Below are 27377 nucleotides of genomic sequence, written 5' to 3' on the forward strand. Positions count from 1 at the left end.
TGAATCAGGAAATATTGGAACCTTCCATTCCAGCTCAAGAAATAGAAAACAAATACCAAAAACTAGTCTTCATGTCAGTTCATTTTAAAAGGCCAAATCTGATTGCCATTCCCTTTACCTGCAACTTAATTTAGTTTGCAATTTCAAAGTGCTGTCTAGGTTCTTTAATTAACAATTAAGAGATTTTTTTTAAGTATTGCAAGTTCCAAATAGCCCTTTAAAAAAAAAAAAGCTAACATTATACTTTTGGTGGTTTTTGGTGGATTGATTCCCAAATCACTGATGTAATCATGCAAGGTGTTTTTTTTGGTTTATGTGTTTTAACACAGCTGTTGAATTATAATAATATAATATATAGAGCTATACCTATCTCATAGAACTGGAAGGGACCCTGAAGGTCATTGAGTCCAGCCCCCTGCCTTCACCAGCAGGACCAAGTACTGATTTTGCCCCAGATCCCTACCCTAAGTAGTCCCCTCAAGGACTGAACTCACAATTCTGGGTTTAGCAGGCCAATGCTCAAACCACTGAGCTATTCCTCCCCCTGGATTCTTTTGGAGTGACAAGCAGTGGGAAGTATGCAACCGGATGTCTGTTAAGCAGGGCTTGGAAACAACCAGTGTGTGCCCATGTGCTTTACTGGCACCTCTTTTAAGCTGCTCTCTTGTTATCCGAAATCTCAGCTTTTGCTTACAAGAATCCTAACCAAAGAAACCCAAACCAGGTCTCTAGCTGACCTGTGCTAAGAAAGCACAAGCATGGGAATGGAGCGTGTAATTGATGCGGAGATGAGTCTGCAGAAAGACTAGAACAATAAGTCTGAGAAGTGTGACATGCCCCATTCATGTCAGTGAGGGGTTAAAAAGAGATACCAGCAATGACAAGTTCATTGTAAACGTGGCCATCTATTTTCTCAGGGAAGCAGGAGGTGGAGGTTACAGATCTGCACAAGGGCTGGCCAAGCTGCCATCACACCTCAGACTGCAGTGTAGGTATACCCTGAGTCTAATCAAGTTCTGTTTGCAATCTGTTGTGTTGACTCAGCTAACGGGACTGAAAAGCCATGGCCGAGAGAACCGCATGTTTCCCTTTCTGACTGCTTCTCGGCACCCTTAAGGTGACTTCCTCTTCACTGGCTTCAATTACAAAAATAAATAAAATAACTTAAAATTAAATATAATTTTATCCCCAAATATAGCAACGGTGATAAGGTTCCTCCCACCACTTGCCTGAGGCATTTTAACAACATATTATAATTATTCTCTTTCATGCCTTTTTTCCTTTATTTTTATTTTGTATTTAGCAAAGTCTGAGATGCGAGCTGTGCTGCAGATGAGGTCGTTGTTTACCATAAGCTTGGCACACATATCATGATTAGCAATGAGCTTTTCTAAAATGTCTCAATCCACAATGAAGAAGGTCATCACTTGATTCTGGGAGAATTTCGTTTACAATCTGGGCTGCCTGTACCTGTGTGATGGCTCATTTAAAAAGCTAAATCCAGCACTGATGCAGCATGGAAAATCATGATTGTACTTGATAAAATCAGGTCATCACCAAATCATCCATGGCAAAAGACAGATGAGAATTAGGTGTGGTTGAGTGCTTCTGATTGGAATCCAAGCCCCTTTCTGATCTTCACACTAAAGAGAGGACCTAGAATAGGCTATCCAGACTCATCTTTTGCCATTTCACAGTGACTGATGTATTCCCTATTCTAAGGAGGACTTACTGTGGTTAACTGCATGTGTCTGGGGATAGAGAAGGGTATATTTTTAATAGCACCCACTGACGCATCTCTGAGATGCAACTTCTGATTCCATATGTACAGAGTAGGTGCCAGGTCAGATTTGGAGTCAAGCCAGGGGATCTTCTTTAAGGAAGGAAAAGAAATATCTGTGTGCAAAGAGAAAATGTGGGTTCCTTGAATATTTGGATGGGGTTTTCAAAGGAAACAAACGGTGACAGGTGCCCAGCACTCATTGAATTTCACTCCCTTGGGATTACTTGAAAATTCCAGCCCCCAAATGTTTGGCCACCAGTGTAGCTGCATCAGTACAAACTTTTAGCATAGACAAAAGTTCCAGTGGTGTAGCTCCTGTTTTTACTGGCGTATGTTGTGTCTATATTGAGGGACCTGTTGCCACATGCCTAAAACTCCCATGGACACCTGGCTCAACCATTTTCCTAAAGAAAACCCCTTCCTTACTCATCCCAGCAAGAACTACTGTAAACACTAGAATTTTGGAGGACAAAATATTACAGTGAAACAATTTTTTCTTTGATAAACCTAATCAAATGCATGAGTCATGCAAGGTAGTGATGTACGAATTGGCTATAAGCAGCTGGTTTACTTCTAAACACTTCATAAAAATATAAGCACCATAAATTACTCTTCCTGGTAGACCCAGATGCCTTATTGTTATAAGAGTTATTGTAGACTTGCTAAAGGAACAAGGAAATGTCATCCACTGAATCACAAATCACTATTTATCCTGGAGGTGCTTTTGTGCACCTTTTGTGCAACAATTTTTTTGCTATGGCATTTTGGGATGCTTTGTAAATTCAGCATCAAACCATCACGGGAATAGATGCTACCTGGATGTACATCAGCAGCAGCAGGTTAGTGACAAAACTTCTAGATAAACTGCTATTTGCTAGGAAATCTATCAGTCCAAAAATCTTCTCTAGGATATGAGGGTTAAAATCCATGTGCGTTTTATATAACAACCTGATATATGGATTGTGCCATCTCTTTTCCAGACCTAAAGTCCAGAATTTGGTCAAGAGACCAGAGGCCTAGCAAATAGTGATTAGCTAAGAGAAAGCAGAATAAACAAGATAACACTGCCTTTGCTAAGACATGCTTGGTCAGTAGAAATGCCCGATGTTGAAGCAATAACTGAATAATTATGTTTCATCCAATGTTTCAAACTGAACAAATAATCCCTGTCCCTATTGTATTAGTTTCTTCTTTAAGGAGACGTTCTGCCCACAGATCCAACCTTGAGGTTATGAAAAGTTGGCACATGTCAGTATAAGATATGGCATCCTCCCACCTCCCTTTCTCAGGGACCAATGCCTGCCTTAAAACACAATCTTTATTGCCATATACTTTCACTGTTTCTTTGCTTTAACCCCTAGGAATGTACCTGTTGGACAACCAAAGGAGTTGCTCCATTCCTATGGACTACAAATCAAAATTCAACATATATATTTTACACTAATAACATTTTATTAAAGTATTAATTAAATGTTAACTTGTTAACTTGAGACCATGGGCAGAGACATTATGTAACCTGTTAACCATTGGCTAATGTGCTATCTTGTCTTGCGTCTAGACCTATCCCGGGGTGTGGAAGTGCCTAGCCCATCACTTTACCCCGCCCATGGAAAATCCATATATTCCATTGTAATCAACTGATTGGCAGTGTGTCTGAGCCTAATAAGCAAGGTGACACCCTGCCAGTGCTGTGTGTAATAAACTCCTATGCTTGACTTCTACACACTGTGGATTTATGTTCCTTCAGGATATTAGAGTGCAGCTTAAATTATTACACACACACACACACACACACACATTATGGGTTCAGTTTTCAGAAGTGCGTAAGTGCCCAAGGAGCTGAAATGCCATTTTCAAAAAATAACTTACCTTGGAGCCTACGTTTAATTAAAAGTAAAAATGGGACCTTCTATTCAAATACATCTCCCCATTATCAGTACACATTTCCATGTTTATCACACTTCAAGAAGAATATTGAAAAACTGGAGAGGTTTCAAAGAAAAGCTGCGCGAATGATGAAAGGCTTAGAAAATATCTTATAGTGACACACTCAAGAAACTCAGTCTATTTAGCTTAACAAAGGGAAGGTTAAAGGGTCACTTGATCACAGTATATAAGTACGTATGTGGGGAATAGGAATTTGATAGCGGTTTCTTCAATCTAGCAGGAAAAGGTATAGCACATTGAAGCCAGACAAGCTCAGACTAGAAATAAGGCTCAGAGTTTTTGTTGTCAGAGACAGTAATTAACTATTTGAATAATGTATTAAAGCAGGGGTAGGCAACCTATGGCACGTGTGCTGAAGGCGGCACGCGAGCTGATTTTCAGTGGCACTCACACTGCCTGGGTCCTGGCCACCGGTCTGGGTGGCTCTGCATTTTAATTTAATTTTAAAAGAAGCTTCTTAATCATTTTAAAAACCTTATTTACTTTACATACAACAATACTTTAGTTATATATTATAGACTTATAGAAAGAGCCTTTCTAAAAACATTAAAATGTATGACTGGCACCTGAAACCTTAAATTCGAGTGAATAAATGAAGACTCGGCACAGCACTTCTGAAAGGTTGTCGACCTCTGCACTAAAGGTTATGGAGGATTCTCCATCACAGGAAATCTTTAAATCTAGACTGGATGCTTTTCTAAAAGACATGCTCTAGTTCAGCCAGAGCTATTGGATCTGAAGCAGTAATTAATTCAGGGACGTCCCAGGGCCTCTGTTATGCAGGAGGTCAGACAAAATGATCACAACGGTCCCTTTTGAACCTAACAAATCTATGAATCTATGAAGACCACAAATCGTAGTTTGGTGGGCCCAAAGAGGGAGTTTCTGGGGGAGTTTCTTGGAGGTGCTGTAGACCATGGTCTAACAACCACACCTGAATCTCTGTATCTGAAGTAGATGTCAATCTACAAAGGTTAGAGCCCTTTGTAAGGTGACATGTTTTAATTTGTGGATGAAATGAGCTTGTTTTAAGATTTTGTTTCTACTTCAATTAATTTTCTTGGAAGAGAAAAGAAAAAAAATCAATGTGCCTGGAAGTTTTATGCTTCAATCAAGTGCACAGGCTGGATATATTATTTGGTGTATGGTAAAAAAGCGTCCTTTTTTGAAACTCAACCTGCTTTGCCATTGTTCATCTTGTTGATTTAAATATTTCTATTTCAATGTGCCATCATTAAAATGTTAGTGGTCAATATTTCCTTGAAAGCCACTCAAGAAGTTTTAATTCATGTGTAATTGCTGTGTAGATAATGCCAGATTAAAACAATCAAACAGCTGGCAAATAAGCCCTCCATTTGGATATTTAAAAAAATTTCATGTTCTTCTACTTACTTTAAAATCAGCCCATGGCATTTAGTATTTTACAGATTCTCAGTGGTATTAGGTTGGGTTGTTTCATAAAGGCAATGGAGCTAATTCTGCTTTTAGGTACTTCAGTGTAAATCCAAAGTACATCCGTTGGCGTGGATGGGAATACATCAGTGTACCTTTCGTGTAAGACTATAGCAAATCTGGTCCAGTGCCTTCACAACCAGCACATCTTCCCCGCAATGCTGATGAGTTTACACAAAGATAAGCTAAATAATGGGCTACCGATTTAGTTTGAAATTCCCACTCTAGAAAGGAACTAATTAATATTTTACTGAACTAACTGCAATACCACCAGGCTGTGGTGCAACTCTTTTTCTTCTTTTAATCAGGACTTTATTTTCAAAAGCTTACTATTAATATCCATACCTAATAGCAGATGTATATCTGTTAAAGAATTAAACTCAATTCTTTGAATAATACAACATTGAAATACTACAACCACAGCTCCTTCAAATTAATCTGTTATGCTTTCCTTGCCTGCAACCATACCACCTTCGGCTCTGAGATCTCCCCCATGAAACTGGGTCATGTCTGGGTAACATTGGCATTGAAAGGAAAGGCAGAATGGTACAAAGGTGGATTCAAGACGGGGCACTGTCTGTATATGTCAATACTGAATGGATGCTGAGCTGCTGGAAGTATCTTTCAGAAGAGATGTAAAAATGTAGGTCCCCAACCATTTGTAGCCATGAAAGATTCCACTCTACAGTACCTAAGGAAGAGCTCTTAAGTGTCAGATTCCAGTGTGGCCTAAATTCTGACTTGTGTTCATGTTATCATCTGTACTGCAGCTGCTCACGCCTGCCCACGAGACCCCATCAGCTCATCAGCAATATAGGACTTTTATCGTGAGAGTTTCTTTTAGCCTTTGTGGACCTGAAAGGTGCAGGCAGACACACACATCTGAAACTCAAAGAGTTACCCAAAATGGCTAAACAGACTTTCAATATTTTACATTGAAAAAAGATAGTCTCAGAGCCCATATGCCAGCCAAATCTTAGCGGCATGCAACTGGAAAGGGTTTGAGATATTGGGATGTTCAAATCCCAGTTTGCACTGCATGTTTCAATTCTGTACTAAATATTGTTAGATTCACTTGTGAGCAATGCCCATAGCATGTTGGACAGGTGCTATAAACATGAAACAAGCAGCGGAGATTCTAACAGATCTTTCACGACAGCAGCCCTACTGGTCAACATTAGAACATCTGGTATGTCTAGAAAGTTTTACTGTGCTTGAAACATCAGTGTTTAGTGTGGAGGGTGATTGGACATTTAAGATAAAGTTAGCTAAAATGCGTAAAGGTATACATTGACAGAGGAAATTACACAGCAAGATGGAAAAGAATGTATTTAGTTTTGACACCAGAAGTTGGAAATGTCCTTACCAACTACCAGAAGTTATAGCTGGTTAACAGAGAATCATACGGAAGTGACCTTGAGAGATCATCTAGTCCAGTCCCCTGAACTCAAGGCAGGACTAAGTATTCTCTAGACCATCCCTGACAAGTATTTGTCTAACCTGCTCTTAAAAATCTCCAATGATAGAGATTCCACAACCTCCCTAGACAACTGATTCCAGTGCTTAACCACCCTGACAGGGAGTTTTTCCTAATGTCCAACCTAAACCGCCCTTACTACAATTTAAGCCCATTACTTCTTATCCTATCCTCAGAGGTTAAGAACAACATTTTTTCTTCCTCCTCCTTGTAACAAGCTTTTATGTACTTGAAAACTGTTATGTCCCCTCTCAGTCTTCTCTTTTCCAGAATAAAGAAACCCAATGTTTAAAATCTTCCCTCACAGGTCATGTTTTCTAGACCTTTAATCTGTTTTGTTGCTCTTTTCTGGACCTTCTCCAATTTGTCCACATCTTTCCTGAAATGTGGCACCAAAAATTGGACACAAAACTCCATTTGAGACCTAATCACCATTGAGTCTTGCCATTAACACTCCTGCTAATACATCCCAGAATCATGTTTGCTTTTTTTGCAACAGCATCACACTGTTGACTCATATTTAGCTTGTGATCCACTATGACCCCAGCTCCCTTTCTGCAGTACTCCTTCCTAGGCAGTCATTTCCCATTTTGTATGTGTGCAACTGATTGTTCCTTCCTAAGTGGAGCACTTTGCATTTGTCCTTATTGAATTTCATCCTATTTACTTCAGACCATTTCTCCAGTTTTTCCAGATCATTTTGAATTTCAATCCTATCCTCCAAAACATTTGCAACCCCTCCTAGCTTGGTATCATCCGCAAACTTTATAAGTGGGCTCTCCATGCCATTATCTAAATCACTGATGAAGATATTGAACAGAACCAGACCCAGACCTGATCCCTGTACAACTCCACTAGATATGCCCTTCCAGCTTGATTGTGCACCTCTGATAACCACTCTCTGGGAACAGTTTTCCAACCAGTTATGAACCCACCTTATAGTAGCTCCATCTAGGTTGCATTTCCTTAGTAAAGTCAAGATATACAACATCTACCGCTTCACTTCTATCCACAAGGCCTGTTACCCTGTCAAAGAAAGTTATTAGGTTCATTTGACATGATTTGTTCTTGACAAATCCATGCTGACTGATTATTTATCACCTTATTATCTTCTAGGTGTTTGCAAATCAAATTGATTGCTTAATTATTTAAGCCATTATCTTTCCGGGTACTGATGTTAAGATGTCTTGTCTGTAATTCCCCAGTTTGTCCTTATTCCCCTTTTTACAGATTGACTCTATATTTCCAGTCCTCTGAAATCTCTCCCGTCTTCCATGACTTTTCAAAGATAACCACTAATGGCTCAGATATCTCCTCAGTCAGTTCCTTGAGTGTTCTAGGATGCATTTCATCAGGCCCTGGTGACTTTTGAAGTCATCTAACTTGTCTAAGTAATTTTTAACTTATTCTTTCCCTATTTTAGCCTCTGATCCTACCTCATTTCACTGGCATTCACTATGTTAGACATCCTGTTATTACTAAGCTTTTTGGTGAAAACTGAAACAAAAAGGTCATCATAAGTCCAAGCTCAATTTGCAGTGCCATAGTGTAACAAGAGAGTCTGTTTTAGGATATACATAATTTTCATTTTGCTAAGCCTATGGAAGCAGGACCTTTCTAAAGACAGAGGAGCATTTGAATAAACTTCTAACTGCAATGTACATATTATCCAGACACATTTGACAGCAATGTACTGTAACAGAACAACATTTGGTTTACCACAGGAAAATATTCTGCAAAAGAAGATAAAGATTATAGTAGAAAATTCCCTATGCCAGTACCTAATTAACCAGTTTACAAAGTATCCAATTTCCATGATGGACTGCATGAACTGATGGGGTGGGGTATAAGGTGTCTACACTTTTATTTCTTCCTCGATGACTTTTTGGAGTGAAAATGGCAGTAATCTACTAAACAGACTACCGCTGGAATGTTATTGGTTTAGTGGAGGGTTACCAAACAACACACTGAAAACCACAGCTCAGCACAGAAACTTATACGTGTGTTTTGCAGGAGCAACACAGATTACAGAAAAGCCCGTAGCTGTATGTCTTTGCCTGAATGCTGGAAGGCTATTTGAAAATCCACTCTGTATTCTATTAAGGATTCTGCAGTCCCAACCTCTTCCACCTAAAAAATCCTGAGCTATTAGACAAACCAGCATAATTTCAGATCAGCCCATCAGCATTTTTGTCAAGCCTTAAAAATAGCAACTGCATTCAAAATTAATTTTAAACATCAGAAGTGAGAAACTCAGTCCCGATAAAACATGGCGTTGGGAGCGAGATGGTGAAATTAAATAAAGCTGTCAGTCACCCTGTCAGTTAAGGAGATGGACTCATATTTCTCAAAAAACTTTTGGTGGTCTTCCTGCCTGATACGGCTGCAATTAACATCTGAAATGCACCTCAGTGTAGCAATGAAAGAAATAATGAGGCCGTGCTCCAATAGCCTGCTAAAATGGCATTCTTTAGATTACCTCTCTGAAATTTCACTTGTCTGCCAAATCTCATCACTCCCCTCATTTATCTACCGACCACTGGCAGCCTCTTAGAGAGCGATTCTCATTCTTCTGGGTCTTGTACTTATAACATAAACAGGTCATGATAAATTCCAACCTGCTTTCCTTGCACTCTGTACCCAGCAGGGCCAACGATTAAAGACCTGAAAAGCACATATTCACTTCACTTTACTCTCATCACCCTCTGGGCGGCTTTTCATTCTTCGTCTAAAAATGGGAGAAGAATGACCCTTCGCAGCACAAGTGCAGTCAAATATAATAGACATATAAAGGGCTCTTTCTTGTTCCAATATACCAGTGCTATATAATCCAGTTCATTACTACACATTAAAGATGGACACTTCCAGTACATTCCTGACTTCCAGCTGTTTGCCCCTAGTTGGACTTGTTCTCTTATAAAACTATAGAAATCAGTGGGCATAAGTATGAATTATACATTATGTCCAAGCCAATTTGTAAAGGTTTAAGGGACCAGTAAAGTCAGATATGTAATAGAGGACTGTGGTTTGCTGTAAATAGGACTCATGACCTTTGTATTCTTATGTTTTATTACTCATCCCCCTTCTGTGTCTCAAAAAAATCCAGGGAACTCCCTTACTGAGATTTATTTCCTTTCGATCATTGCTAATATACTTTGTCTCATCTATGAAAGAATACAAACTAGAGTTAGAAATAGCTAAATAATGCAGTGGAAAAATCACTCGAGCAGCAAAATGCTAAGCACATTGGCATTTAGAATCATAGAATCATAGAATCTCAGGGTTGGAAGAGACCTCAGGAGGTCATCTAGTCCAACCCCCTGCTCAAAGCAGGACCAAACCCAACTTACACAATTCTTTTTGTGACAATATAGTAAGGGTTAGTAGCAGCAGTTCTTGATAAATCCAGATGTTCAGGACCAATTTAAACAGCCTTCAAAATGGCACGTAGTTGAAAATTGCTATAAACATCTTGATCATATGAATTCACCATGTGTGTCTTTCAAACTGAAAAAAAAAACTTGAAATAAAATGAAATCAGTGTTCTGCCTTAAAATTTGTTTTATTAAAATAGGATTATTATGCAGTCATCCTATATAAAAAGTTGTTTACGTCAATGAAAAATCTCAACAAAAATCTTAAACACCAAATGACAAGCAGGAAAAACTGAAGGTCATTACAAAAGCATTTGTCAAATAAGTGTTTTTGCAATGACAGTATGTTTAATTGTAAAGACTTAGTCACTACGGAGCATGTGAAATTACTATAATGTGGGTGCACAACTGGCTGGAAAACAATACTAAAAGCACAGTTATCAATGGCTTCCTGTCAAACTGAGAGAACATATCTAGTGAGGTCTTGCAGGGGTGAGTCCTAGGTCCACTATTTAGTCAATATTTTCATTAATAACTTGGATAATGATGCAGAGAATGCTTATCAAATCTGTTGAGGACATGAAGCTGGGAGGGGTTGCGAGCAGGCTAGAGGACAGGATTTAAACTCAAAGGGACCGTGACAAATTGGAGAATTGGTCTGAAATGAACAAGATGAAATTCAATATAGACAAGCACAAAGTACTTCACTTAAGAAGGAAAAAAATCAAATTCACAACTACAAACCGGGGAATAACTGGGTAGGTGGTAGTACTGCTGAAAAGGATCTGAGGGCTATAGTAGATCACAAATTAAATATGAGCCAAACATGTGATGATACAGTTGCAAAAAAGGTTAATATTCTAGGCTGTATTAACAGAAGTGCCAGCTCTAGGACATACAGGGCCCTGATTGTGCAGCCCTCACTTGTACGGGTATTCATGTGCAGGTTAGGGCCTGTATTTTATAAAGTGTTGTGAGATAATCGTAGCAATGAATTATTTCATTGGTGCCCTTCATATTCCCCTCATTCATGCTGACAGCTATAATTCCTCCTTGTGTTAGACACTGGAACCAGCACAGAGGAGCTGTGAAGCGTGTACAATTTAGTCAAAAGCCTGGAGAGAAAAAGGGTTCTTCCCTCCATTTTACAAATGGGGACCTGAGGTACAGGGATTATGTGACTGATCCAAGGTTGTACAGCAAGTCTGTGGCAGAGCTGTGGACTGAATCTAAATCTTTTGTTCCCAGTCAGGTTCCCTTTCTCCTAGTAGTTAGACATTGCTTTGCAGAGTCCTATGAAGACATACAGGCTGATTTACAAATGAGCAGCTTTATCCCAGTCATGGTACCATGCTGAACAAGGTGAATCAACCACACACATCATTGTTTTTAGAACCGCCAGCTTCTGCCAATGTAACCACACCACTTCCCTTTCACTGCAGCCCCAACATACTGTATCTCTGTTCGCTCTTCAATGAGCAGCCAGCATTACCACTTGCAGAGATTAGAAATATTCTAATTTACAAGTTTGACCTCAGACAGGGAATATTCAGAAATCCTCAAATTAAATTTATATTTCTGTCATGTTAAAAGAATACATTTATCAACATTGGAAGGCTTCTAAATGCCTTCCATCTGCATAATATCTCATTTCACAGCGTCTTCAGAAGACGAGTTTTATTGTGCCATGCACAGGAAAGGGAGGAAGAATGAAAACGTTTGGTCTCCTCATATGCTAATGCTTACACTAGTGCCTTTAATATATATACATATATATTCTTTATTCTGGTCTTCCATCCAAATACTCATCTCAGGATTTAACCACACTAATGGGGCTTGCAGTAAATGAAAAAAAAAAAGAAAGAAAGAAAAAAAAAGAAAATCAAATAGTATACAGCTGAATATTGCCAGCTATCTTGGATGGAAATTAAAAATGTCATTGCAATAAGAAGGCTTGATTCTCTGCAGACAGAATCAGGCAAATACAAGTCAGAGAGGCGACACAGGGACTAATGAAGCAACTGAATTATATTTTCAGTCCCTGAATTACATCTTAATTACTGCAGCCAGGAGAGACTGACAAAACATTTTCAGAGAAGTGTGAAGGAAATATGCTTCACATTATACCACTAGAAAGTGGGCGACTCAGAAGATGCACACCATAGAGAGACTAAAGGGACACATTGTATTTTTGAACAAACCATTAACCACAGGCTTAATTTGCTAGAAGAGAAGAGTTCACTGACATCACAGTTTAGCCCACTAGAACACATTTTTTATTTATTTACTTCCTTTGCTCTGGCGCATAAGGAGAGTCCGACCCTCATGCTAATAATGGCCTTCACGCAGGGCTGGCTCCAGGCACCAGCGGAGGAAGCACGTGCCTGGGGCGGCACATGCCAAGGGGCGGCATTCTGTCCAGTCCGGGCGGCTTTTATTTATTTTTTTGCTTGGGGCGGCAAAAATGGTAGAGCCGGCCCTGCCTTCACGATCCCTTCTCCCCACTCCAACCTCACCCCAAACAGTACCTCAGGAATGGGCCCAGCTCCATACAGCAGAAGCAAAAAGCCACGTGGGCCAGTCCCGTGGTTGTCATGGCAGCCATGGAATGTGGTGCAGATCCAGAAGAACTGTTGCACGGACACTGAAGTCACCAAGAACGAGCCTTGAATGCTCTGGTGCCACAACCGTGAGAAAGCTGCTCAGTGCAGCTAGGGCCTCTGTTGTGTTTAGGGCTAAACACCACACCACATCAGCCCCTTAATTTACCACCATCTCATTTATCGTCTCATCCAACTCCTCAGTCAGCCAATGGCAAACCTTCCATCGTTTCTAAGCGGGGGGTGGATTGAGACCTTACTGACAGGGCTCTGATTTGGGGAATGCGGCAGACGTGCATCTCATTGCCTGCTCTTTGGGAACACAGAGCATGAAAAGGATCATTCAAAAAAATGTCTGCAGTTGGCATGAATTAGATTCTTCTTGGAGCTGATGATCAGAACTTGGGAAAACACTATTGGTGTATTCCTTTCATAGAAAACTTCATAGTGTATGTGCACTGGGTGTGTAATACAATCTAAATAAAATCACACTGCAGCAAATAACCTAGAAATCAGACCTTTGGAACTGTTCCAGATTTTCAGTGAAGGATTTTCAAAAATATTTCTTTTTATAAAAATAATGCAGCCGTTTTACCATTTACAACTTCATCTGCATTTTCTGTGTATGCTATTGGCCTCGTGCCTAGTTTGTCTTTATTTATGTCATCATAATGCTTCAAAGATTGTGAACAGCTAAGCATCCAAAGACTCTTCTGGGCTTGCTGAGAATGCAGCAGGATATGAACATCACACCGGATGCTCTGTTTATGACATGCAAAGAAAGAAAATAATAATAATAATGCTGTTGAGGTATTATAGTCTTTCCGTAAAACCAACACCAAAAGTCTAGAGCAGTCAGCTATGCTAGCCACAACAAGAAAGGGGGAGAAATCATTCAGGGGCTGCAGGGAAATCCTGAATTGTGAAGAGGCAAACAATTCCAACCCCCACCCCACTCACTCACTCTCTCTCTCTCTCTCTCTCTCACACACACACAAATGTGTGCCTGGTTTAAAGGAATAGCCTTCCATAGACACAGCAGGTGTCTATCTCTGTGAGGATGTTTACAACGTATAAAGCTAAATGGCTTGTCTAATTGACAAGGGAATTCTTTAACACACTCCTATAACAGGATCTGAAAAGCACAGGGTGTCGAAAGGCTGAGACACATGAAATTATCTAAAGAACCACCATCAGAGTGACTGGAGAAACAGCTCTGACAGCAGCTCTTCAATAATGGCTTTCATCTCAAATGTATGCATAAACCAGATACAATACTATCCTTTAAATCTTTAAATTGTGAACTTACTGTACTAATTGCTTCAATAACTTCAGTGCAAAATGGTTCGACCACACATCTTTTTTTTAACGCTAAGCTCCTGAATCCTTGACTCTCGTGGGTGTCAGGTGGATGGGTCTGCATCCCACCATCGCACTAAAAGTAAATCAGGAGCACAAGCCTCCTTATCATTCTGGCAGAGTACATCATTATCTTCATCCAAACCAAAAATAGCATATGGGGAGAGGGGAACATCACTTCCTCTGCATCTTATCAAATTCAAATCCAGCATCCACTGGCTATATACAATTATCTATTTAGTGGGGCGTGGGTGGAAGATAAGAATGGCCGAGCACAGAAAGCAATAAACTGAAAGTAACTTGCCAATTTCAGCCAATTCTCCATCTTCCCATATTTTACTGTCTTTGAACATTTGCTTCTAGTAGCCTTCATTTTAATTTTATTTTTTTAATTATATGAAAAACTGACTTCACTGAGCTGCAGCTCACACTAAGTAAAGAGGGAATTAGAGCCTAATATCTGTTGGGGTGTATCTAAATGGAGAACTATTAAAAGGAAAGGCTACAAATATAGCTGACCTGCCTGGGTGTTCAGAATGCGCAGTGTTACATGTCTGCAGAAGTTCAAGCGTAATGCAAAGTAATTCTGCAGTGGCCCAGCGAAATCATTTCCAGGGTTTAATTAATTATTGACATCGGGTTGGATTCTGCATTTCCACATTACGATTTGTGCAGCGGGTGGAAAAGTAGGGGTAAATTTGTACTGCTGCGTGTGGAGATGTAGCCATATGACTGCCATTAACATTAATGAGAGAGAGCAGGAGGTGTAACTAGATCCCTCAGAGCAGCACTCAACAGTTCCCTGCAACACAATACGTCTGTGAGGGTACGTCTACACTACGGGATTATTCCGAATTTACATAAACCGGTTTAGCAAAACAGATTGTATAAAATCGAGTGCGCGCGGCCACACTAAACACATTAAATCGGTGGTGTGCGTCCACGGTCCGAGGCTAGCGTCGATTTCTGGAGCGTTGCACTGTGGGTAGCTATTCCGTAGCTATCCCATAGTTCCCGCAGCCTCCCCCGCCCCTTGGAATTTCCGGGTTGAGATCCCAGTGCCTGATGGGGCAAAAATCATTGTCGTGGGTGGTTCTGGGTAAATGTCGTCAGTCACTCCTTCCTCTGGGAAAGCAACGGCAGACAAGCATTTCGCGCCTTTTTTCCCTGGATTGCCCTGGCAGATGCCATAGCATGGCAATCATGGAGCCTGTTTTGCCTTTTGTGACTGTCACCGTATGTGTACTAGATGCCGCTCACAGAGGCGATTCAGCAGCGCTACACAGCAGCATGCTTTTGCTTTTGCATGACAGCAGAGATGGTTACCAGCCATACTGTACCATCTACCATACCATAAATCGGTAATAAGATGATCATGGTTACCAGTCCTTTTGCACTGCACCATTTGCTCCTGTCATAAGTGCCCCTGGCTGAGATCAGCCAGGGGCGCAAAAGCCAAAATTGGGAATAACTCCCTGAGTCAATCCCTCCTTTTTGGTATCTAAAAATAGAATCAGTCCTGCCTAGAATATGGGCAAGTGTACTAGAGAACCACTGTATCATAGAACCAGAGAGCACAGCTGCTCTGTGTCAGATCCAGCAGAAATTATGAGCTGTATGCTATTCACAGGGGGTGCTCCTGCAACAACCCCACCTGTTGATTCCACTCTTCCCCCAGCCTTCCTGGGCTACCGTAGCATTGTCCCCCCACTTGTGTGATGAAGTAATAAAGAATGCAGGAATAAGACACAGTGACTTGTTAGTGAGAAATGAGTGGAAGGCAGCCTCCAGCTGCTATGATAGTCCAGACAGGACATTAAGCAGTGTGGAGGAGAGGAGCCCAGCATCCCGCTGCTAGTCCAGGGGCAATTGAATCTTTTCTTTACACATGAAGGGTGGGGGCTGATGGAGCTCAGCCCCCTGTTGCTATGATGAGGACGGTTACCAGCCATACTGCACCATCTACCAGGAAAAATTAGGGCCAGGCTCCCTTGATCGACCTCACGGATGCTAGTCGGCATGGTTACCAGTCCTTTTGCACTGCCCCATGTGCCAATAGGCTGATGATGACGATGGATATCAGTCTTACTGCACCATCAGCCACCCATGGCGGGGGGGGAGCAAGGATGTTGGTGTTGAGTGCTGCAGCATCGCGTCTATCTGCAGCATTCAGTAAAGACAGGTTGACATGTAAAAGAGTCAAGAGAGGATTGTTTTCCCTTTCACTTCTGGGGGTGGGTGGGGGGGTGCGTAAATTGCCGAGCTATGCCCTGACCCACCGCGGACACTGTTTTTGACCCTAGAAGCATTTGGAGCTCAGCCAAGAATGCAAATGCTTTTCGGATACTGCAGGAACTGTGGGATAGCTTGAGTCCTCCAGTCCATGAGCGTCCATTTGATTCTTCGGCTTTCCGTTACGCTTGTCACGCAGCAGTGCGCTGAGTCCCTGCTATGGCATCTGTCTGGAGATTTTTTAAAAATGATTTTGAATTTCGACTTCTGTAACGGAGCACTGATAGAACAGATTTGCCTGCCCTTACTGCGATCACATCCGCATGGTCCATGCTGGAGCTCTTTTTTTATTTTGATTTCGGACTGCATCGCCACCCGTGCTGATCGGAGCTCCACGCTGGGCAAACAGGAAATATTCAAAAGTTCGCGAGGCTTTTCCTGTCTACCTGGCCACTGCATCCGAGTTCAGATTGCTGTCCAGAGCGGTCAGTGGTGCACTGTGGGATACCGCCCGGAGGCCAATACTGTTGATTTGCGGCCACACTAACCCTAATCCGATATGGTAACACTGATACTAGCGCTACTCCTCTCGTTAGGGAGGAGTACAGAAACCGGTTTAAACAGCCCTTTATATCGATATAAAGGGCCTCTCAGTGTGGACGGGTGTGGCGTTAAATCGGTTTTACGCTCCTAAAACCGGTTTAAACGCTTAGTGTAGACCAGGCCTAAGTCTATAAAGTGACACAGGACTCTTCCCAGACTGACAACGAAAAGCAGTATCATGATCCCAGCATTAAAAGTCTCTGTGTTCCACCTTTATAGGACTGCTCAGAGAGACCAGTGACTGCACATGCTCTTACGGGGCAGACCCTAAAGCAGGAGCAGGGTAGGGGCTTCAGATCTTTCTCGTCTGACACGCGTTATCGACAGCATTCCGTGCTCTGCAAGCAGAGGATGGCGGCTCTGTATTAAGCTAACCCACCTTCAGGCAGCACCATTCTGCAGTCAGTCCCAAAACAACACACACCCAGGTGTCATGGCTCCATTTCTCATCATTCCAGGCCCATCTGTCTGGGCGATGTAGCCTAGCATTAGGGCCAGACTATCATAGCTTTCCCGTGAGCAGTATACTTGAGGTAGGGGGTGGGTGGGGAGAGGAACCGTTTGAACAGACTTTGATAAAAACAAGATTTCTTGCAATAGATCCCCCCACGCAAACATTAGGAGTAGAACTGGTGCCCTCCCATGGGTTGCTGAGAGCAGGTGCAGAGAGCTTGCTCTGCATTAGGGTCGCACCACTGTAGGGATTGTGCAGGGAAGTGGTATGCTCTCTCCCGACCAACTGGCTTTGAAGGCTCATTAATTTCCAGGCTGCAGGTCTCCCCCTGGCTGACTTCTCAAGCCCAGCTAGTAACCAGGGACAGCCTGATTCTTATTTTCTGCATGCAATGCCTTTAAAAAAAATTACAGCTATAGATAGAGATACACACCCACAAATGACAGGATACTTTAGCTGACACTTCAGACAGGAAAAAAAATATCTTCCTCTTCTATAGCACTCTCTTGCTAACAATCCCTATATCCATTACACACAATATTGAAAATAACTCTCACAACACCTCTGCAAGGTAGGTTCATGATCATTATCTCCTCTTTCAGAAGGGAAAACTGAGGCACAGGCAAGAACAGAATCCAGAACTTTTGACTCCAAGATTATTCACATGCATGTTGTAACATACACATACATCGGTGTGCACTACAATAACTCCTGCTGTGAAAGCGTATGCCAGTCACTGGTATCCTATTCACCTCGTCAGGAAACAATGGGAACATAATATTTGTTTGGGTTTCATTATTTTTATCCCCAAGTGTTTGCTCTGGAAATGTTCTGTTAAGACTCTGGCTACCTACCAAGATGCCTTTTTGTCATTCTTTCCCTCTTCCTGAGCTTCCCCATCCAGAGAAATATTTGATGCATACAAAGGAAAAGTGTTAAGGCAAAGAACGCACCAGTAGTCATTTTAAACGGAGGGGTGCAGGACACATCTTTTCAGTTCAGGGTACGATTGTGTGCGACGAATACACTGGCAACATACAGACCTGACCTCCCCCAGGCTGTCAACTTAGAGAGATCAAGGAAAAAGCAGCAGGAAAACACAGGCAAATGTAAATACTAGCCTTTTTAATGCGCACACTCCACAGATTGAAAACCCAACAGCCCCCATTGTATTTAACTATTTTTACCTACAGGGCTGGTTCTGAAAACAGATTCACACGCAGACTTCAGTAGGTCTTCATGCAAGAGAAAGGATCTCTGTGTGTAATGTTGTTTTGCTAGAATAGGGCTCTTAATCCTGGCATGAAAGATACATTTCAACACCCACTGTTACCTACCCAACATTTGCGTCTTATACGGCATGCAATATATTCAATATACGCATTCACTAAATCCAGTCAGTGTTTTTCATTCTAAATTTCCAAATGATTTTGAAACACCTTTTGGCCAAGGTGTAACCTTTAAATCTGCCTTCTGTTATTCTGGGTGTGCATTCTGGCCTGGAATGCATAAATATGAGTGTCATAAGAGGATTAAGTAAATATGCTCTCAATAAAACAGTTAATACACCTTTGTAAAAATCTGGTAAATTGCCCTCCTGGAAAAAGGAATAAAGCGCTGCTTTTTTATACCACAATGCTCATTTTATACCATAAGCTGCTTCCCTTAAAAAAGGGGGACCTCCTCCGTGACCCAGGTAAATTTCTCAAGAGGAAAGCACAAAGGCTCCCTCCCGGAGGAGGAGGGCAAAGATTGGAGGTAGGTAATGAGGCACCTTCATGGAGAGGAGCTGCAGTTTATGATGAAATGGCACATGGATTTTGGAGAGCTAACAAAAGCTGGTTTCTGTCCATAATTTATAAGTTAGATTTTATGACACAGTGGAGAAGTGGGGGGTGAGATGATTCCACCCAGACAGTGATACCTGCCAAAAAGGGGACCAGGGATTTTTACAATTTAACACCTGAGAGATCGGGAGACCCAGAGACCAGGGTTGGGATGCAGCCTGTATCTCAAGAAGCTTGGGGTGGGGGAGAAAACTGTGTCTCCAGAAAATAGCTCTTCAGCACAAAGGCCATTGCCAGTATAGTAAGTACCTCAAACCTATAGCTGTATAGAAAGCGAGAAGTTCTCCTGAAATGGATGGCACCACAGAGACAATGGATGCAGGCTCGGCGAGCGGTTCTGTGGAGATTGTTTGTCCGACCAAGATGGAGGCACAGAAGCGTGCTCTCTCTCCAAGGACATGTGAGAACATAACAGATACATTTTCCTTTTCTATGGGTTAAGATGAGGCAGCCTGTCCTGCGTAATCTGCAGTGAGCTTAAACTCAGATGCAAGATGACTGACATTCATTTCTGTTTTGTTCAACTTTTCTCAGTGCTTTAATTCTTCAAATAAACTCACTTTACTAAGGGATCTTCTGTGTGTTTGGAAGGGTTAACCCAGCTGTTCCACTGCCGAAAAAGACCGGCACAGGGAGCCACAGGCATATGGCCCTACCAGGTGAAGGAGTCTGGAAGTTCAAGACACCCACCCTTTTTTCGGTCTATAAGGGCCAAGGTCACAAGAGTCACCCTTGAGAAAGGTTTTTATAGATTCCAAGGCAGGAGGGACCAATGTGATCATCTAATTTGACTTCCTGTATTAACACAGGCCATAGAACTTCCCCAAAATAAATCCTAGAGCAGATTTTCAGGAAAAAAAAATCCAATCTTGATTTAAATATCATTAGTGATGGAGGGAGAATTCAACACGATACCCGAGAATTTGTTCCAATGGTTAATTACTCTCACTGCTGAAAATTTACAACTTATTTCTAGTTTGAATTTGTCTAGCTTCAACTTCCAGCCACTAGATCATGTTAGACCTTTCGCTGCTAGACTGAAGAGCCCATTATTAAATATCTGTTGCCCATGTAGATACTGAGGGACAGTAATCAAGTCACCCCTTAACTTTCTCTTTGGTAAACTAAATAGCTCGAACTCCCTGAGGCTATCACTATAAGGCAGGTTTTCTAATCCTTTAATCACTCCCATGGTTCTTCTCTGGACTCTAATTTGTCAACATCCTTGAACTGTGGGCACCAGAACTGGACCCAGGATTCCAGCAGTGGTCACACCAGTGCCAAATATAGAGGTAAAATAATCTCTCTGCTCTACTCCCTGGTGAGTTGCAATAGGTGAAAGGGGAGCCTGGGAGCCATTGAGCTGAGAGACTGAGTGGGAACAGGAGGTACTAGTGGTCCAAATTTCACATAAAGATACATTTCAGTGTAGGACTTCTTTATTTACCAGTGCTGCTGTATGTCTCCAAGACTCCACACACATTAACTAGTTGGTGGTGGTGCTTTCATAAGCTCAAAGGATGGTTTGTTGAAAGTTAAGAAAACAAGCATCAATATCAGTTGAGTTCCTCTGGGTCTTAAATGTCAGATACCTTTTACAATGGCCAACAATATTCGACAGGGGGAATAGGAAGGTGTGTATGATGCGCTCATGTTTTATGAAGCAGTTTTTAGACTTCTAACATTTCAAAGCATTTATGTAAGACCTCTTTAAATGTGTATGCCCACATGTGCCTTTCATTTCAACCTAAAGAAATGAGTATGGTCAGGCGACATCTGTGCTTCCACATAACTGAAAGAGGCCACTATGGTGCAATGCTAGAGCCAATCTGAATTCCGTCGTCGTGCATCCCAGTGCCGCTAGGTATTTACAGCAGTCTGTTGCTACTGTGTTAAAGCTGTTGTTATACCTGCTCTGACCTAACAACCCTGCTTAGTCAGCAGGGGCTTCGCCTTTTGCTTCATCTGGCTTCCCAATATATCTGGAGTCCACAAACATTGAGATTCCTTTAAAGTTTAATAAGAATCCAAGATTGCTTTTTAAGAGGCTGCCTGGGGTTTGGCCTGGAATGAAAATAAGGATTCCATCAGCCCTACCCAATTATCTATCTTTTTAAAGCTCAAACACACGGGCATCACCCACAAAGAGGCCGCTGCTGCTATTTTTAGGCATGCCAGCCAAGCGTGAACACTAAAAGTAGGGTCTTGAATTGATACACTTTGCTAGGAAAGGTGTATCTGAAGGACTCCCTGAAAACGCTCTAATCGGGATTCAGAAATATTGTAGGCAGGTTTAAAACGAATGGAAATAAAGCCAGCCCTCTGGGGTAGACAATTATCTGCTAGACTGTATATGATGTAAACCACTCATTCTTGAAACAGCTCTCTTCCCTTCAATCCACACAGGACTTAGATCCCTGGCTATCTATAGAATGATTGCTTAGTTTAACTCTTCAGAGGTGCTCCATTCACATTCATATTTGTATGACACACATATTTTACATATCCTGGAGCAGAAGAAGAATAAACCAGCACATTCAGATCACACTCAGTTACATATCAGAATAATAAGCAGGTTAATAACTTTAACAACACCTCAAAATATAATCAGGGGTAACTGAAAATAATACAAAAGGAACACGTAGCCCATCCTCCATTTGTGGGAGTGCAGGAATGAGATGGATACATACTTACCCCGATTTTGCCTATTTCCAAACATGGAGGCTATCCCACCCTTAGGCACTGATCCTGCGGTGAGCTCTGTGTGGTTGAACCACCGTGCCCAGGCAGAGCCCCACTGACTTTAGGGGGTCCCCCTAAAGGGGAGGGGGGCTGCCCGCACAGAGGCAATTGCAGAATTCGGACCTTCAATAGCTGGCAACAGTTCACACACAGTACGAAACATCTTGCATAAAGCTTATTATTAACACCTTGGTGCCAGGAAACGCAGGCCAAAACCAAGCATGGTAATAAAAACCCTAAAGGTCAAACATTTATCCTAATTGCAAGAATATTTCCCCCTTGTCCCTTCACAGCTGAAATTGTCAACATTATGGAGCAGCAACTGCTTCTTCCCTCACTAAGGTTACAGCCAAGTTTACATAAGCATCCCAATTTTGCTCTACTTTCTACAACCCACAGGAAAGAAGCTCTAAAACCAAGATAACATTTTCTATTGCATTTGAAGTCATGTGGACACAGGGGTTCCTGAACTGTGATATCCTAAAGATAAAGGCGTCCACCAAATTCCAGAAAAATCTTTAACTTGCTATTTTGTACCGAACAACAAAACACAGAAAAGAGGTTTTTTTTAAAACCTAGTTTTGTGGCACGCTCCAGATCAGATCTAGTGCACAGGACCGATGATTAGGCAATTAAACTCAAACTATAAAAGTTATTAAGATTTTAAATAGCAACATCGAGATGCCTCATTGGCTCAGACAAGTTTAAAATAAAACATTCGAGGATTTCAGGAGCACTCGGCTTTCTTTAGGGAAGTAATGAACTGATTTGCACAAGAGCTTAGCTGTCATGAAAGCACCCGGGCCTTAAACCTGCAGTTGATTCCATAGATGGTTCTCTTGGCCTCCCCACACCCTGCAGCAGTCAGAATCAAAGAACTGGAAGGGACCTCGAGAGATCTCTAGTCCAGTCCCCTGCCCTTATGGCAGGACTAAGTATTATCTAGACCATCCCTGACAGGTGTTTGTCCAACCTCTCTTAAAAATCCCCAATGATGGAGATTCCACAAGCATCCTGGGCAATTTATTCCAGTGCTTAACCACTCTGACAGTTAAGAAGTTTTTCCTCTTGTCCAACCTAAACCTCCCTTGCTGCAGTTTAAACCTGTTGCTTCTTGTCCTGTCCTCAGAGGTTAAGAACAACAATTTTTCTCCCTCCTCCTTGTAACAACCTTTTATATACTTGAAAACTGTTGTCGTGTCCCCTCTCAGTCTTCTCTTCTCCAGACTAAACAAACCCAGGTTTTTTTTCAATCTTTCCTTATAGGTCATGTTTTCTAGACCTTTAATCATTTGTGTTGCTCTTCTCTGGACTCTCTCCAATTTGTCCACACCCATTTGTGAGAATTCGGCAGCTTGCCGTGGTCTAAAAACCTTGCCCCAACTCTCCAGCCCCTTTTTTTTGTGGAGACACACATCCCACGTAAGCCAATCACTAGGAAAGACTCATCAGGGGGAAAAGGAGGGTCCCCCACGTACTACAAAACTGAAGTGCTCTTTATGTTCCTACCCTCAGTTACAAAACACTCCCTATGTGTCTTCCCAAGCTCCACGCTGGAGAGCAGGACATGGGCGACAATAAAAAATAATCTTCTAATCAAGCAGGGGAATGTCTCCCTCTATTCTCCGATACCCTCTCCCTATAGAACTCCTGCTTCTCGGGGTCCTAGCAGACACATGGGAGCAGATCAACAGGAGGCGGGAGCTGGGGCGAATGAAGAATGCAGAGGGGAATTGGAGGAGGAGAGTATGAGGGACAGCAGAGCAGGAGCCGTGGAGAAGAGGGAGCATGGAGGGTGCCAGCTGAGCGTGAAGGGTGGTGGAGAAGGGAACGAAGGGGAAAGCAGAGCAGGAGTGAGTATTAATGGAAAGCTTATAATGGGCACATCAGTGGCCTCAAGAATCCCTCCCAGCCACAGATCTGCCATTCAATGAACCTAAACAGGCTCATGGGGGGGTTGATCATTCTTTCGGAGTCATCAGGAATGAGCAAGTCTTGCTGAGGGTGGAGGGCGGGGTTCTGAGGGCCTCCCTGAATCTCGGAGGAATTGGCATGAAGACTTCATTCAGCTTGTGGGCCCTGAGCAACCCAGACTCTTTCACTCCTGCATCTGTAACCAAGAGTCAACTTCTTAGTAATGGCAAAACTAGGATGCTTTATTCTGACTTGGACCTGGAGTTGAAATTTCCATCAGTCCCACGTGGAGTAACTTGTGGGATGGTCACTATCATTCCAATCAGTGCTCCAAGTGCTAATGGACGCTTGAGCAGACTGGAATGTGGAAAAAAATGGGAATTTTTACTTTTCATCCAAATTTTGTTCCTATCAACATTTTCCAAGCAGCTGGGAGACACACATCGCTAGCAATTCTACAGCAGAGACATGCAACCAGCCACAAAACAAAATGCTCTTGCCCTTTCTTCAGGAAACCACTTGCTCGCTGTACAAATAAAGTGGCTTTTCAAACTTTAAGTCGTAAGCAGACAATTTCATGTAGCTCTTAGAAATATCCAAAGCAACACGTAACCCACATTAAAATAGTGTGGCTCTGTCTCCCTCTAGTGGCTAGACTACACAGAGGATTAGGAGTAGTGCAAGTCGGGAAATGGTTTTGTTGGGGTGGGGACATTTGCCCATGTAAAATTTAAATAAAAACTAAAATCCTTCTCCCCAGTTTTTGTCTGCAACATGTTTTTCTGGGAAAAAAAACCCAAGATTGTTTCTGGCTTTGGCCTGAAATTCCTCTTTTTCAGTTGCTGAAAAAAAGCCTAAACGACACAAATGGTTTCCCAGGGTACTGGGTTAATAACAATCCTTCCCCCTTCAATTTTGACAAAAATGGACACTTTCCACAAAAATTTCCATGTAACTGAAAAACTAAATTTTTGACCAGCTTTATTTGAAAGTCTTCTACTGGCTCTGATCTGAAGGACCTGGCATTTTACAGCTTAAATAGAAAAGGCTCATAGATCCAAAGGTTCCAGGTTCAATACTCTGTGGAGGACCTAATCTAGGGCATTGCGACAAATACAACTTACAATGCAGCTAAAAAGGAGCAAAGAACTGAACACAGAAAGTTCTAACTGCTCAATGATTGTAAAGTATTTTAGGTACCTTAGCTGGGAAACTTCAGACTTTTATTATTTTGTTTTTCTTTAAAATTTTCATTAGCTCTGAGTTTCCTGGGTTTTTTTTAAAATCTAGGTTCAATCCAGAATTTGCATTTTGAGCCCACCTCCACAGCTGTCTGCTCAGAAATATTTGACCATAAAATAGTTGTCAGAACACGGACTGGTTTATCATGCCAAATCCTCAGGGACTTAATCATGGCCGAGACCTAAAAGTTATGACATGGTCAAGAAGCATGACAAATTCTCAAGCACAAGCAGTGGAATGAGCTGTAAATAGATAATAAATAATAATAGATCTCAGTAAATCCAAGAACATGACAGCTAAAACAATTTATAAAGAGAATGAAGAATCTGATCCTCAGATCTAACCTCAGTCTAAGTTAAGAAGGATCCAAACTTTAAAATTACAAACATTTCCAAAAGCAGCAAAGAATCCTGTGGCACCTTATAGACTAACAGACGTTTTGGAGCATGAGCTTTCGTGGGTGAATACCCACTTCGTCAGATGCATGTAGTGGAAATTTCCAGAGGCAGGTATATATATGCAAGCAAGAAGCAGGCTAGCGCTAACGAGGTTAGTTCAATCAGGGAGGATGAGGCTCTCTTCTAGCAGCTGAGGTGTGAAAACCAAGGGAGGAGAAACTGCTTTTGTAGTTGGTTTTCACACCTCAACTGCTAGAACAGGGCCTCATCCTCCCTGATTGAACTAACCTCGTTATCTCTAGCCTGCTTCTTGCTTGTATATATATATATACCCGTCCCTGGAAACTTCCACTACATGCATCCGACAAACTGGGGATTCACCCACGAAAGCTCATGCTCCAAAAGGTCTGTTAGTCTATAAGGTGCCACAGGACCCTTTGCTGCTTTTACAGATCCAGACTAACACACCTACCCCTCTGATACTAAACATTTCCAGAACAACAGCTCTCAGAGCACTAATTATATGTTTAATGCAAGGCCAGGCTTTTATGTTACTTTTAATTAATGTGCCTAAAATTAAGAAATTAAGGAAATTCCAAGTGATGGATATTAAAAAGAGCCCTTAAGTCACCATCATGATAACAAGACTCAAATATTTCCCTCTGAGGTTTTCAGCCGCTAGCTACCTGTAGCTGAACTCAGTGATCTACCCCTTAGGCCCTGGGTATATGGCAGATTCTGGGGAAGCGGAATACGTACAGAAGGGCATGTCTACACTAGGTTAGGTCAACTTACACCCACCGCAATAACTGTTGTTATGGTTCGCGTGCACACTGCCCTCCCTCTGTTGGTGCAGCGCCTCCTCACCAGGAACGCTTACTCCAACTTCAGTGGAGCAGTGTGGGGGACTGAGAGCCTGAGCACGCAGCTTCCTGATGGAAGCCCAGCTGTCCCCTGGGATCCCCGCTCCCAGGAGGCTGGCTGCTCCCCCGGGGTCTTGGCTCCCTGTTGCAGCTGGGCTCCTGGCTGCAAGCTCTGTGCCCAGAGTCTGGCCTGCTCCCAGGGGTCTCAATCAGCTGCTGGGCTCCCTGCGGGGAGCCGGGAGCCTTCGGGCAGCTGCCAGGCTGCGCCTGCCCAGCTCCCCATTCCCAGCCAGGCTGCGCCTTCAGCTCCCGGCTCCCTGTGGGGAGCCCAGGGGTTGGTGCGAGGCTCCTGGGAGCCGCCTGGACTCCAGGGGTAGAACTCCCTGCTGGGAGGCCCAGCTGCGGTGGGGAGCGGAGAGCCTGTGGGGAGCAACCAGACCCCCAGCGGGGAGCTGAGAGCCGGGGCAGGCAGGCAGCCCCCAGTGGTGGGCAGTGGGGAGCCAGGAGCCTCCAGGAAGCACCAGGCTCCAAGAGGGGAGTGTGCAGCCTGGCTTGGAGCAGGGGCGGGGGGGGGGGAGGGGAGGAGACTGGACTGGAGCCCCACCCCCACCCCGGTGACAGCCCAGCTTTCTCGTCAATTGGACTCATGAAATTGAAAAGAATGACAGCCAACAGCCAATGTAATTAACAGTGTCTACATGGACACTGTGTCGCCCTAAGCACACCGACATCAAGGCCTGCGCCTCTCGTGGAGGTGGAATTATCACATCAGCGGGAGCAAGGCTGCAGAGTGAACACTAATGCTACGTTGACAGCACCACTTACATTGACAAAACTTATGTTGCTCAAGGGTGCGGGGAAAAACCCAATAACCCCTCAGCAACGTAAATTTTGCCAGCATAAGCGCTCACGTGCACTGCTGGTGGGAGAGCGTCTCCTGCCAATCATTGAGGTGGTTTTATTATGTTGACGGAAGAGCTCTCTCCCATCAGCACAGAGCGGCTGTATGAGTGATTTTACAGCCGCGCGGCTGCATCGATACAGCTTTGCCGCTATAAGCCTGCTAGGGTAGACACGGCCTAAGTGTGTG

The 27377-nt window shown here is 42.7% G+C and overlaps 1 protein-coding gene across 11 annotated transcripts in view; it reads right to left on the minus strand.

The window, feature by feature from the left end:
* Nucleotides 1-27377, minus strand: part of MDGA2 (MAM domain containing glycosylphosphatidylinositol anchor 2) — a 632812-nt gene that overhangs the window by 314916 nt on the left and 290519 nt on the right. The window lies entirely within an intron of this gene.

This window comes from Mauremys reevesii, linkage group 4 (genome assembly GCF_016161935.1).
Source record: "Mauremys reevesii isolate NIE-2019 linkage group 4, ASM1616193v1, whole genome shotgun sequence".
Taxonomy (NCBI): Eukaryota; Metazoa; Chordata; order Testudines; family Geoemydidae; genus Mauremys; species Mauremys reevesii.